Here is a 12,669-nt window from a genome sequence, read left to right as displayed (position 1 = left end):
TGTGGAGTTTGCACTTTCTCCCTGTGTCTGAGTAGGTTTCACCTCCACAACCCAAAGATGTGCAGAGAAGGTGGATTGGTCACACTAAATTGGCCCTTAATTGGACAAAAAAATAATTGGGTACTCTAAATTTTTTTTAAAAATTAAAACTGTTTTGAATTTGCTACCGCTTATCGTTCTGGAATGCCGAAGAGGCAGCAGCCGCTCCAAGTCTGCTTTATCTTTTCATTTATTTTCTCATCCTGAGGGGTCATTGGTAACTTGCAGCAATTGAAGAGAAAGGAAGTGAATCTAGTCTGTATGTTCCACACATTTTGAGTTCAGTCTGCATGGAGATTTTCAGGCCTCTCCAAGACGGGAAGCAGTGAGCAGGGATCTGTCAGTCAGCCTGAATCAGCACCTTTAGAGAATTAGGAGGATGGATATTACAGAGTGAGAATGGAGGGAGAGTCTGTTGGATGGAAACTAGAATTGCCTATTCTCAATTTCCTTTTATAAATTCCTTTTTCAGGATATTAGATGAAGATTTGCAGAAAAAAAACGAATGCCACTTCGGGGTTTGGAAGAGTCACTTGGTTTATCAGGACCTGAATATCATCAGGAAAACCATCACTGCAAAAGACACTTCTGGGGTTAAGGGTTGCCAGTCAGGCGAAGGAACAGAATGGAAGTAAACACAGGAACGAAGAATCACATTGGGCTGGTTCCAGGAGAATTGAGTGACAACTTCAGCGACGTAACCATGGAGTGTGATTTTTGATTGTCTTAAAAGTAAAAGGGCTACATTCTTTTTATAGTTTAAGGGATACGTTCCCTATTAAAATAGTGTTAAGGCATTGTTGCTTCTAGTTTGTTGCAGTAAAAGTAATAAAACCTGAAGTTTTTGTCTTATGACTCATTAATTTGTTCACTGGGTTTAGAATTTATCTTTTAAAATTCCTGATCTTTTCAGAGATCTTACACAGTTGGTTTTGAGTCACAAGTTTCAACTTCCCATTCAGCCTCAGGCAACTTGCTGTCTCTCTGTTGCTCATGTCAATGACAGCCCAGTAACAGAGCTGAGGGCAGGAGATGCTGTGACCCCTTGTAGTAGCTGGGATCAGTAGAAAGAAGAACCATAATTTCTGGTTGAGCTTTGTGTGAGCTGTCTGACCATGATGATATATACAATAGCTAACCAGGTAATATGTTGTGATGAGGGTTTAGAAACAGACCCTGGGTAGACGAGTTCACTGAAGCTGTGGGCTTGTCAGCTGGACAGTGAAACCAGGCGTCCAACAGCCACAAAGACCTCTAATATTGGACACTGGGTTTAATCCTGTTCTGTATTAAACAGACATATTTTATACTGGGTGATTGTGATATAGTTAATCTACCCTTTATTCATTCAATTCCAAAAGTGAATAACATTGATTCAAGTACAGTGACCATCTTGTCAATCTGTCAATAAAGTGGTGTCAGTTCATGCAGATCCATGTCTGAACTCAATTCCATTACTTATTTTTGTTACTGACTAGACTGTCTCTCTAGTCTCTCCTCTCTCTCTCCTGCCTCTCTCAGTCTCTGCTGCTCCTCTCTCTCTCTCTGGTGCCTCTCACTCCCTCTGCTTCCTCGCTCTCCCTCTGTCTCTCTCAGCTGCCTCTCACTCTCTTCAGTGCTTAGGAAGGCAGGTGGGATAGTTTCCTTTGGTAGACAATGGCTGAGATTATGAGAACAGGGAGATTGTGCTGGAACTGCATCAACCACCAGTTAGACCACAGCCATATTACAGGAAGGATGTGATCACACGAGAGAGACTGCAGAGGAGATTTATTTATTTATTTAAATTTAGAGTGCCCAATTAATTTTTTCCAATTAAGGGGCAATTTATTGTGGCCAATCGACCTACCCTGCACAACTTTGTGTTGTGGGGGCGAAACCCACACAAGCACAGGGAGAATGTGCAAACTCCACGCGGACAGTGACCCAGAGTCGGGATCGAACCTGGGACCTCATGCTGCCCGTTGCAGAGGAGATTTATGATGATTTATGGGATGGAGAATTTTAACTATGAGGAAATATTGGATCTCCCCAGTGTGAATTCGCCGGTGTACAGTGAGTTGCTTCGATCGCATTAATCTAGTCCCACAGTGAGAGCACCTGAACGGTCTCTTATCAATGTGAACAAGCTGATGGGACATCAGTTCCCCGGACGTTTTATAGAATTTCCCACAGTTTAGACATTTGAAAGTTCTGTCTTTAATAATAATAATCTAGGAGTAGATCCCTGGAGATTTGCTAGACCGAGGAGTAAAGAGTTTTCCTTCTTCTCCCACGTCCATAAAGTATACTCCCGGATAGACTTTTTTGTCCTAGGAAGGGCGCTGATCCCGAAAGTGGTAGGAACGGAATATTTGGCTATAGCCATTTCAGATCACGCCCCACATTGGGTGGTTCTGGATCTAGGAGAGGAAAAGGAGCAGCGCCCACTTTGGAGATTAGACAGGGGACTGTTGGCGGACGAGGGGGTATGTGGAAGGGTGAGGGGATGTATTGAAAGATACCTAGAGGTCAATGATGATGGAGCGGTCCAGGTGGGAGTAGTATGGGAGGCGCTGAAGGCGGTGGTTAGGGGGGAGCTGATTTCCATAAGAGCCCACAGTGGGAAACAAGAGGGTAAAGAAAGGGAGAGACTGATCGGGGAGATTCTGAGGGTGGATAGGCAATATGCGGAGGCCCCGGATGAAGGGCTATACAGGGAAAGACGGAGACTACAGACGGAGTTTGACCTGCTGACCACGGGTAAGGCGGAGAAGCAGTGGAGGAAGGCACAGGGAATACAATACGAATATGGGGAAAAGGCGAGCCGATTGCTGGCCCAACAACTTAGGAAGAGGGGGGCGGCGAGAGAGATCGGAGGAGTTAGGGACGGGGAGGGAAGGATGGAGCAGAGAGCGGGGAGGGTGAACGGGGTGTTTAAGTCATTTTATGAGAGGCTGTATAAGTCCCAACCCCCGGAGGGGAAAGAGGGAATGATACACTTCCTGGATCAGCTGGAGTTCTCGAGGGTTGAGGAGCAGGAGGTGGCAGGTTTGGGAGCGCAGATCGAGGTGGAAGAGGTGATTAAAGGAATTGGGAACATGCAGGCAGGAAAGGCCCTGGGACCAGATGGGTTCCCGGTGGAATTTTACAGGAAATATGTGGACCTACTGGCCCCACGCCTGACCAGAACCTTCAATGAGGCTAAGGAAAGGGGGACACTACCCCCGACAATGTCGGAGGCGACGATATCGTTGATCCTGAAACGAGACAAAGACCCGCTGCAGTGCGGGTCATACAGGCCCATCTCCCTCCTAAATGTAGGTGCCAAGTTACTGGCCAAAGTGATGGCGACAAGGATAGAGGACAGTGTCCCAGGGGTAGTACATGACGACCAGACAGGGTTTGTTAAAGGGAGGCAATTGAATGCCAATATACGAAGGTTGCTGGGGGTGATGATAATGCCCCCACCAGAGGGGGAGGCGGAGATAGTGGTGGTGATGGATGCAGAGAAGGCATTTGATAGAGTGGAGTGGGACTACCTGTGGGAGGTACTGAAGAGATTTGGATTTGGAGAGGGGTACATCAGATGGGTTCAGCTCCTGTACGGGGCCCCGGTGGCAAGCGTGGTTACAAACAGGCAACGATCCGACTATTTCCAATTACATAGGGGCACAAGACTGGGGTGCCCCCTGTCCCCGTTACTGTTCGCGTTGGCAATTGAGCCATTGGCCATAGCGCTGAGGGGCTCTAAGAAGTGGAGGGGGGTGCTCAGAGGAGGAGAGGAACATCGGGTGTCATTATATGCGGATGATTTGCTGCTATATGTGGCGGACCCAGTGGAGGGGATGCCAGAGATAATGCAGACACTCAGGGAGTTTGGAGAGTTCTCGGGATTTAAATTGAATATGGGAAAGAGTGAACCTTTTGTGATGCACCCCGGGAAACAGGGCAGGGGGATAGACGATCTGCCGCTGAGGAGAGCAGCAAGGGATTTTCGATATCTAGGGATCCAGGTGGCCAGGAACTGGGGAACCTTGCATAAACTTAACTTGACGCGACTGGTAGAGCAGATGGAGGAGGACTTTAAGAGGTGGGACATGGTGCCCTTGTCATTGGCGGGTAGAGTACAAGCGGTTAAAATGGTGGTCCTCCTGAGGTTTCTTTTTGTGTTTCAGTGCCTCCCCATACTGATTACAAAGGCCTTTTTCAAGAAAGTGGACAGGAGTATCATGAGCTTTGTGTGGGCTGGAAAGACCCCGAGGGTAAAGAGGGGGTCCCTGCAGCGCAGTAGGGACAGAGGGGGACTGGCACTGCCGAGTCTGAGTGACTATTATTGGGCCGCCAATGTGTCTATGATATGTAAGTGGATGAGGGAAGAAGGGGCGGCGTGGAAAAGGCTGGAGATGGCGTCCTGTAAGGGAACAAGTTTAAAAGCACTGGCGACGGCACTGTTCCCATTCCCCCCGAAAAAATACACCACAAACCCAGTAGTGGTGGCGACTTTAAAGATTTGGGGGCAGTGGAGACGACATAGGGGAGTGACGGGTGCCTCGGTGTGGTCCCCGATAAGGAACAATCACAGGTTCGTCCCGGGGACGATAGATGGGAGATTCCAATCTTGGCAGTGAGCAGCAATTGGGAAGTTGAAGGACTTGTTCTTGGACGGGACGTTTGCGGTTTGGGAGCATTGGTAGAAAAATACAGGTTGCCACCTGGGAATGCCTTCCGATATATGCAAGTGAGGGCATTTGCGAGGCAACAGGTGAGGGAATTTCTGCAGCTCCCGGCGCAAGGGATCCAGGACAGAGTGATTTTGGGGGCATGGGTCGGTGAAGGTAAAGTGTCCGATATATACAGGGAAATGAGAGACGAGGGGGAGACGATGGTAGAGGAGCTGAAGGGTAAATGGGAGGAGGAGCTGGGGGAAGAGATTGAGGAGGGGCTGTGGGCAGATGCCCTAAGTAGGGTAAATTCCTCGTCCTCGTGTGCCAGGCTTAGCCTGATCCAATTCAAGGTTCTACACAGGGCGCATATGACGGGAGCAAGGCTGAGTAGATTTTTTGGAGTGGAGGATAGGTGCGGGAGGTGCGCGGGAAGCCCGGCGAACCACACCCACATGTTTTGGTCATGTCCGGTATTGCATGGGTTCTGGGTGGGTGTGGCAAGAATGATCTCAAAGGTGGTGGGGGTCCGGGTCGAACCGAGCTGGGGGTTAGCGATATTTGGGGTTGCAGAAGAGCCGGGAGTGCAGGAGGCGAGAGAGGCCGATGTTTTGGCCTTTGCGTCCCTAGTAGCCCGGCGAAGGATTCTACTTATGTGGAAAGAAGTCAAACCCCCCGGGCGTGGAGGCCTGGATAAACAACATGGCAGGGTTTATAAAATTGGAGCGGACAAAATACGCACTAAGAGGTTCGGCTCAAGGGTTCACCAGGCGGTGGCAACCGTTCCTTGACTATCTCGCAGAGCGATAAGGGAAAACAGGAAAGACAGCAGCAGCAACCCAGGGGGGAGGAGGGGGGGGGGGGGGGGGGGGAGGGTGTATTCGGTGTTTGGTTTTTTTTGTTGTTCTTTTCTTTCTTTCCATGCTAGTTGTTTATATTTATTGTTTCAGTATTATTATTTCTCTTTTCTTGTTCTTTTTCTGCACTTCTTGTTAGTTTAATATATTGTTTAAATAACGGTCAATGTACATTATGTTACAAAGTTGTAAAAATGGAAAATTCTTTTTGATCGAAAATCTTAATTAAAATATATTTCAAAAATAATAATAATAATAATCTCTATTGTCACAAGTAAGCTCACATTAACATTGCAATGAAGTGAAAAGCCCCGAGTCGCCACATTCTGCCGTCTGTTCGGGTACACAGAGGGAGAATTCAGAATGTCCAAATTACCCAACAGCACGTTAGATAAACTTGGTCAGTTCTCACTGGAACAACGGAGGTTGAGAGGCGAGCTGATAGAGGTCTACAAGATTATGAGTGGTATGGACAGAGTGGATAGTCAGATGCTCTTTCCTGGGGTAGGAGAGTCAAGTACTCGGGGACATCGGTTTAAAGTGCGCGGGGAAAAGTTCAGAACAGATGTGCGAAGCAGGTTTTTTACACAGGGTGGGAAATATATGGAACGTGCTGCCTGGGGAGGTGGTGGGAGCAGGTACGGTAGCGGCATTTAAGGGTCAATTAGATAAATATATGAATAGGGTGGAAATGGAAGGATATGGACTCCATAAGTGCAGACGGTTTAGTTTAGGCAGGTACCAGGGTCGGCGCAGGCTTGGAGGGCCGAAGGGCCTGTTCCTGTGCTGTATTGTTCTATGTTTCCAATTCATCTTTTCCAATTAAGGGGCAATTTAGCATGTTCAATCCACCTACCCTGCACATATTTGGGTTGTGGGGGTGACACCCACGCAAACACGGGGAGAATGTGCAAACTCCACACGGACAGTGACCCAGAGCTGATATTGAACCTGGGACCTCGGTGCCGTGAGTCTGCAGTGCTACCACTGCGCCATCATGCTGCTCTTGTATTGTTCTATGTTCACCTCTTTCGGGACTCGGAGGAAACCGGAGCACCCATAGGAAACCCACGCAGACACGGGGAGAACGTGCAGACTCCGCACAGACAGTGACCCAAGCCGGGAATCGAACCTGGGACCCTGGTGCTATGAAGCAACAGTGCTAACCACTGTGCTACTGTGCCACCCCAATATGATCCCACTAGTATTTCAGCAAGGTGGATGACTGCATGAATCCCTTCCCACAATCAGATGAATGGCCTCTCCCCAGTGTGAATTTGCTGGTGGACAGTGAGTTGAGATGATCGCCTGAACCCAGTCCCACAGCGAGAGCACCTGAACGGTCTCTCATCAGTGTGAATATGTTGATGGGACATCAGCTCCCAGGAGCCTTCATAACATTTCACATAGTCTGGGCATTTAAAATGTCTCCCATCAGTGTAAACATGTTGATGGTACATCCGTTTTCCAGAGCTTTTAAAGCACTTCCCACAGTGCAGACATTTAAAAGGTATTTTGTCAGTGTGAACTCGCTGTTGTCTCAGCAGGGTGGATATATGAGTGAATCCCTTCCCACACTCAGTGCAGGCAGATGGTCTCTCCCCGGTGTGAACTCGCTGCTGTTTCAGTCGTTTGGATGGATCATGAATCCTTTTCCACACACACAGCAGGTGAACAGCTTCTCTCCAGTGTGAACCTGCTGTTGTGTCAGCAAGTTTGATGACCAAGTAGATCCCTTCCCACACATGGAGCAGATGAATGGTCTCTCCCCAGTGTGAGTGCATCGATGAGTTTCCAGCTCAGACGGGAAACCAAATCCCCACATTTCCACGGTTTCGCGCCAGTGTGAATGCGCTTGTGTCTTGACAGGCCAGAAGTTTAGTTGAAACCTCGTCCACACACACAACACATGTATGGTTTCTCTCCACTGTGAACGGTGTTTTTTCCTTCCATGTGAATCGATGGAATTCCCTGCCCAGTGAAGCAGTTGAAGCTCCTTCATTAAATGTTTTCAAGATAAAGATAGATAGTTTTTTGAAGAATAAAGGAATAAAGGGTTATGGTGTTCTGGCGGGAAAGTGGAGCTGAGTCGACAATACATCTGCCATGATCTCATTGAATGGCGGAGCAGGCTCAAAGGTCCCTCCCTCCCAGTTCTTATATTCTTATATTATGTTCAAAACCTGCTGACATTCAGTAACGATAACTGAAGCGACTCCGTCAGATCCTGATGTGATGTTTCCCAAATGCAAACCTTCCCCTTCCAATATCCTGTGAAATCAGTTTAGACAGAAAAAAAGGAGTGAGAGAAAATCCAGAAAAACACAAAGGTGGATTGTGAAATAGAGCTGAGATCTGGTCATTTGTGAGGCTGGCACTAGGAAAAGGTCACCTTGAAAACTGCCAGATTTTCACAAAAGAACAACTGATTCACTGATGTCGTTCAGGGAAGGGAACCTTCCACAGGTCTGGGCCAGAAGAGTTTCAGGCTTCTGTGGGGGGAGGAGAGTGAGAAAAGATTGAGAGCAGAGGCGGAGAAGGAGAGGGAATTTCTCTTTCCAAAATCTAACCAGAACATTGACAGAATCTCCCAACCCCTCAACCTCCACCTCCTTGAAGGACCAAGATATCGGGTCTGTGAACACCATCACATCCAGGTTACCCTCCAAGGCACACACAGTTCTGACAGTAAGTAATGGGTGAGCAGAAACTTTCTCCACTTCAACATTGGGAAGACATTGCGTTCAGCCCCTGGAACAAACTCAATTTATTAGCCACTGACTCCATCCCTCACCCTGGTCATTGTTTTGAGATTGAGGTTGAAAGACATTGTCCAAATGGTTGGTGTGATATTTGACCCCGTGAATTGCTCCCAACCACATATTTACATAATCTTGAAGACTGGATTCGACCTCAGTAACATTGCCTGACTCCAGCCAAGGCTCAGAGCATCTGTTGCTAAAACTCTGATCTATTCCTTTGTTACCACTGAGAGATCTATGCTCCTCGAATTGATACTTCCTGAGTATTCCTGATTTTATTTACTCTGTCTTAGGTGGCATCACCTGAAGGAGCCAAGACCACAAGACTTTGCACCCTGTACACCACCTGCAGCGGTATCAGTCCCAGCCTCGCACACAAAGTCGAGGCGTTTACCCTCCGCAGCACCTCAAAGCACACCCCCTCCTCCAGCGCTTTTCCTCTCCCACTTTGCCTTAACCCCTCCATGGACATGCCATCCTCCTCCAAAACCCCTTGTAAATCACCGAGACGAACCCCTCTCCACCACCCCCCCCCCCCCCCCCCCCCCCCCCCCCCCCCCGTCCGCTGACAGCACAGCCTCCAACAGCGAGGAGACAGGCATTATTGGGAAGGTCGGGAAGACCTTCCTTGCAAAGTCAAGCACCCGCATATACCTAAAACATTCTCCCCACGCCAACCCAAACATCTCAGTCAGCCCCTCAAAGCTCGTAAACTGCCCTCCCAGAAGCAAGGATTCTATAATTCTAACTTTTAAAAAATATTTTAGAGTAGCCAATTATATTTCTTTTCCAATTAAGGGGAAATTTAGCGTGGCCAATCCACCCAACCAGCACATCTTTGGGTGTGAATATAATTCTAACTCAGGATGACCACTCGTGTGCCCTACTGAACTTAACTTTACCCCTTGTCATTGTCAGCAGTTCGTTCTTGGTGCAATATGTAGATAGTCCAACGAGGGAAGGGGCAGTACTGGATCTGGTATTGGGGAATGAGCCTGGACAGGTGGTTGAGGTTTCAGTAGGGGAACATTTTGGGAGTAGTGAACATAATTCCATATGTTTAAGGGTACTTTTGCCACAGATCTTTGGGCACATAAGGCAGGACGTCCCTTGAGGTAGTAGGATCCAGAGAGCAGGAGTTACATCCTTTTCTTTCCTTCCCTGCTCCCACCCTGCCTCATCGTTAAGTCATTGGGACTCGAAGGGTGACCCAGTTTGATGGACAGGTTTTCTCTATTCGAAACAATGGGGAACAAGCTCCACCCAGCTCTGAAAATATTGCCCCCAATGTGATGGCGGCCGCACATGCTCAGTGCTGCACATTGCCCACAATAAAGATGGTGATCATTAACCGGGATGACTTAAGGAATCTTTGGACCCGCTCAGTATAAATGGGATTGATGGGTTTTTGAGGGAGTTTGTAGATGACAGAACCTGTATAGAAATCTTCCCGTCCACACGCCGGTTCCATCATACGCTCCAATCTGCGATTTTCCGCTTACAAATTACAGATCCGAGAAAAAAAGCATCCACCCCTCGCCATTTCCCGCATTGCGCATGCTTCATTCACTGCCCCTCATTCGCTCCAATTGGTTGGAGGACCAGCTGCTCCCATTCGGTCCTCCATCCCGCCCCCTATTACTAGTGGTCCGGAGCTGCCGTCAATCATTCCCCTGGGCATTGTGATCTGGAGCATGTGCAGTGCGTTTGATGAGGTGAGACAGTAGCGCGCAGGCGCAATGCTATTGTTTGTCTGGAGGAGAGTCCTTTGTCCCGGGGAAGCAAAGTTAGCGTCAGGCGGTGGGAGGGAGGATCCGCAAACCCTTCACAATCATTGTCAGCTCCCTGATTTGCAGCTGCGGGGCTTCTCCCTCCTAGGAACAGGCCCAGGTTAAAGGTCACCATCCTGCTTCAGCGACTGGGGGATGGTTCACATCAGAGGATGGGGGAGGGGAACAATAAATAGGAGCTGACACTTTGCACTCAAATCAATGAGGACTCTGATCTCTGGAAAGGAAGGAAGCCCTGGGAGGTGGGCGGGAGGATTCACAAACACCCGCTGCAGGCCCCAAACCGCCAAAAAGAACCCACAGCTCCTGATTTTGAGCTCACGGGGCTTGTTTGCTTCAGCTGCGGCCGCCTTGGTGAAACAACAGAGTGGGCGGGGCATCAGGATTCCAGTGACCAGGAGAGAAAATTACCGATTTATTCTCACTTTACACAGAGGGACTTGAGAACTGAACCCAGCCAGAGTGGAGGGAGCGGGTAAACTGTAAAGAAAGGAATTTTGAAGGTGGTTTGAAAGGTTTGGCAGACTGACAAACTCTCATGGTGAAAATTAAAGGTAAGCTTGCATGGGTCTGTGTGAAGAGGTGGGCGGTGTTGGGTGGGCTGCTGACAGAAATGTGAGGCCAGGGAGGGGGTGGTTGGCTGCCAGAACGGTTGGAACAGAGTTCTACATAGGTCCAGTTGATGAGTCAGACACCCAAGCAGCAAATCTCAGTGGATTCAAATATGGCCCAGAAAATGTGGGCTCGTTTGTCACCCTGGGGTTTGGATTCCAGCATAGGGAGGAGGGAGAACGTATGTGATGAGGATTTACTGTTTCGCAGAAAGAAGTGCAGAAAACCTGTTCCATACAAACTAGAATTGTCTTTCCTTCATTTTTATTCGGTATTGGCAATGATGATGTTTATAAACTCCTTTTTATGGGAAATTTGAAATCTACAGGTGGGAAATCGTCCAACCTGGAGAGACACAAGGACATCCACACCACAGACAAACCACGGAAATGTGGGGCCTGTGGGAAGGCATTCATATCTCCATCCCAACTGGAAACTCATCTGCGTAGTCACTCAGGGGAGAGACCTTTCACCTGCTCCATGTGTGGGAAACAATTTAATCGATTGTTCAACCTTTGCACTCACCAGCGAATTCACACTGGCGAGCGGCCATTCATCTGCTCTGTGTGTATGAAGGGATTCAGCAGTTCATCACACCTACTGAAACACAAACGTGGTCACATTGGGGAAAGACCGCCCATCTGCTTCAAGTGTGGGAAGAGATTTACTAATTCATCTGACCTTCTAACACACCAGCAAGTTCACACCGGGGAGAGGCCTTTCAACTGCTCCATGTGTGGGAAGAGATTCACGCACTCACAAAACCTAATGAGACACAGGCGAGTTCACAAATAACTTTTGGAAGTAGATTCAGCTGAATGGATGATCTCAGTGTCAGTGACAAAGAAATCAATGAGCTCCTTGCACTTGTTTGAAGTCAGGAGAGAGATTTAGGAAGATGATCGTGAAGAACAGAATCTGGGTTGTCCTTGCTTCCAGGAACAATCCAGAAATAGTGACCAGTTTAGGCAGAGGCGAGCAGGGCCAGGTAGAGCTGGATGTGTTGCTGCTGCCTCTGGTAATCAATAGTTTGACCAGTTGATAAGACTGCGCCAAGTGAAAAGTGAATTGGTAAGAGTGAGAAAATGGGCAGCAAATTATCTTCAAGTTTACAGATGATAAAAGTTGGGATGCTGGTCAGGAGTATGTTGCAATCATCAAGTTTAAAGATAACAGTTGCATAGACGTTGGTTTCAGAGCAGACACACTGAGGTGAGGGCTAGGGCGGGCAATATTATTGAGCTGGATATAAACAGTTTTAGTGATGGTGCAAATATGTAGTCAAAAGCTCATCTGGTCAAATATGACATTGAAATCTGCATTAGTCACACACAGTGCGCATACCACCTACAAGATGCACTGCAGCAACTCATCAAGGCTCTTTGGACAGTACTTTTCAACCCTTGACCACCTCATACGACAAGCACAGCAGACACATGAGAACACCATCACCTGCAGGTTCCCCTCCAAGCCACACAACATCCTGACTTGGAACTATGTCCCTGTTCCTTCACTGTTGTTGGGTGAAAATCCTGGAACTCCCACCCTGGCCACACTGTGGCCCAACCTACAGATCATGTGTTTCAGCGGTTTGAGAAGACAACTGACCACCATCTTCTCGAGGGCAATTAGGAGTGGGCAATGATTTTCCCCAGCAATATCCACTCCCTGTGAAAGGATAAAATAAACACAGTTGCCAGGGAGGTGGATGGTGACTAGAGAATGGAGTTTGTAGCAGGGCCATAAGACAATGGCTTCACTATTTCTTTTTTAAAATAAATTTAGAGTTCCCAATTATTATTTTCCAATTTAGCGTGGCCAATCCACCTACGCTGCACATCTTTGGGTTGTGGGGATGACACCCACGCAAACACTGGGAGAATGTGCAAACTCAATGACTTCACTATTTCCAATGTTTAATTGGAGGAAATGTCTGTTCACCCAATTCTGGATGTCAGACAAGTCA

At 48.0% G+C, this 12,669-nt stretch overlaps 1 long non-coding RNA gene across 1 annotated transcript in view; it reads left to right on the top strand.

Moving 5' to 3' along the window:
- LOC140420164 (uncharacterized) overlaps positions 1 to 886 on the top strand; it is a 29,352-nt gene extending 28,466 nt beyond the window's left edge. The window contains exon 3 of the long non-coding RNA XR_011946214.1: positions 512 to 886. This is a non-coding gene — a long non-coding RNA (uncharacterized lncRNA). The remainder of the gene's footprint in view (positions 1 to 511) is intronic.
- The last annotated feature ends 11,783 nt before the right edge of the window (positions 887 to 12,669 follow it).

Source organism: Scyliorhinus torazame, chromosome 5 (assembly GCF_047496885.1).
Source record: "Scyliorhinus torazame isolate Kashiwa2021f chromosome 5, sScyTor2.1, whole genome shotgun sequence".
Lineage (NCBI taxonomy): Eukaryota > Metazoa > Chordata > Chondrichthyes > Carcharhiniformes > Scyliorhinidae > Scyliorhinus > Scyliorhinus torazame.
Note: the sequence above shows the minus strand (reverse complement) of the source record. Positions and strands in the feature narration are given on the sequence as shown.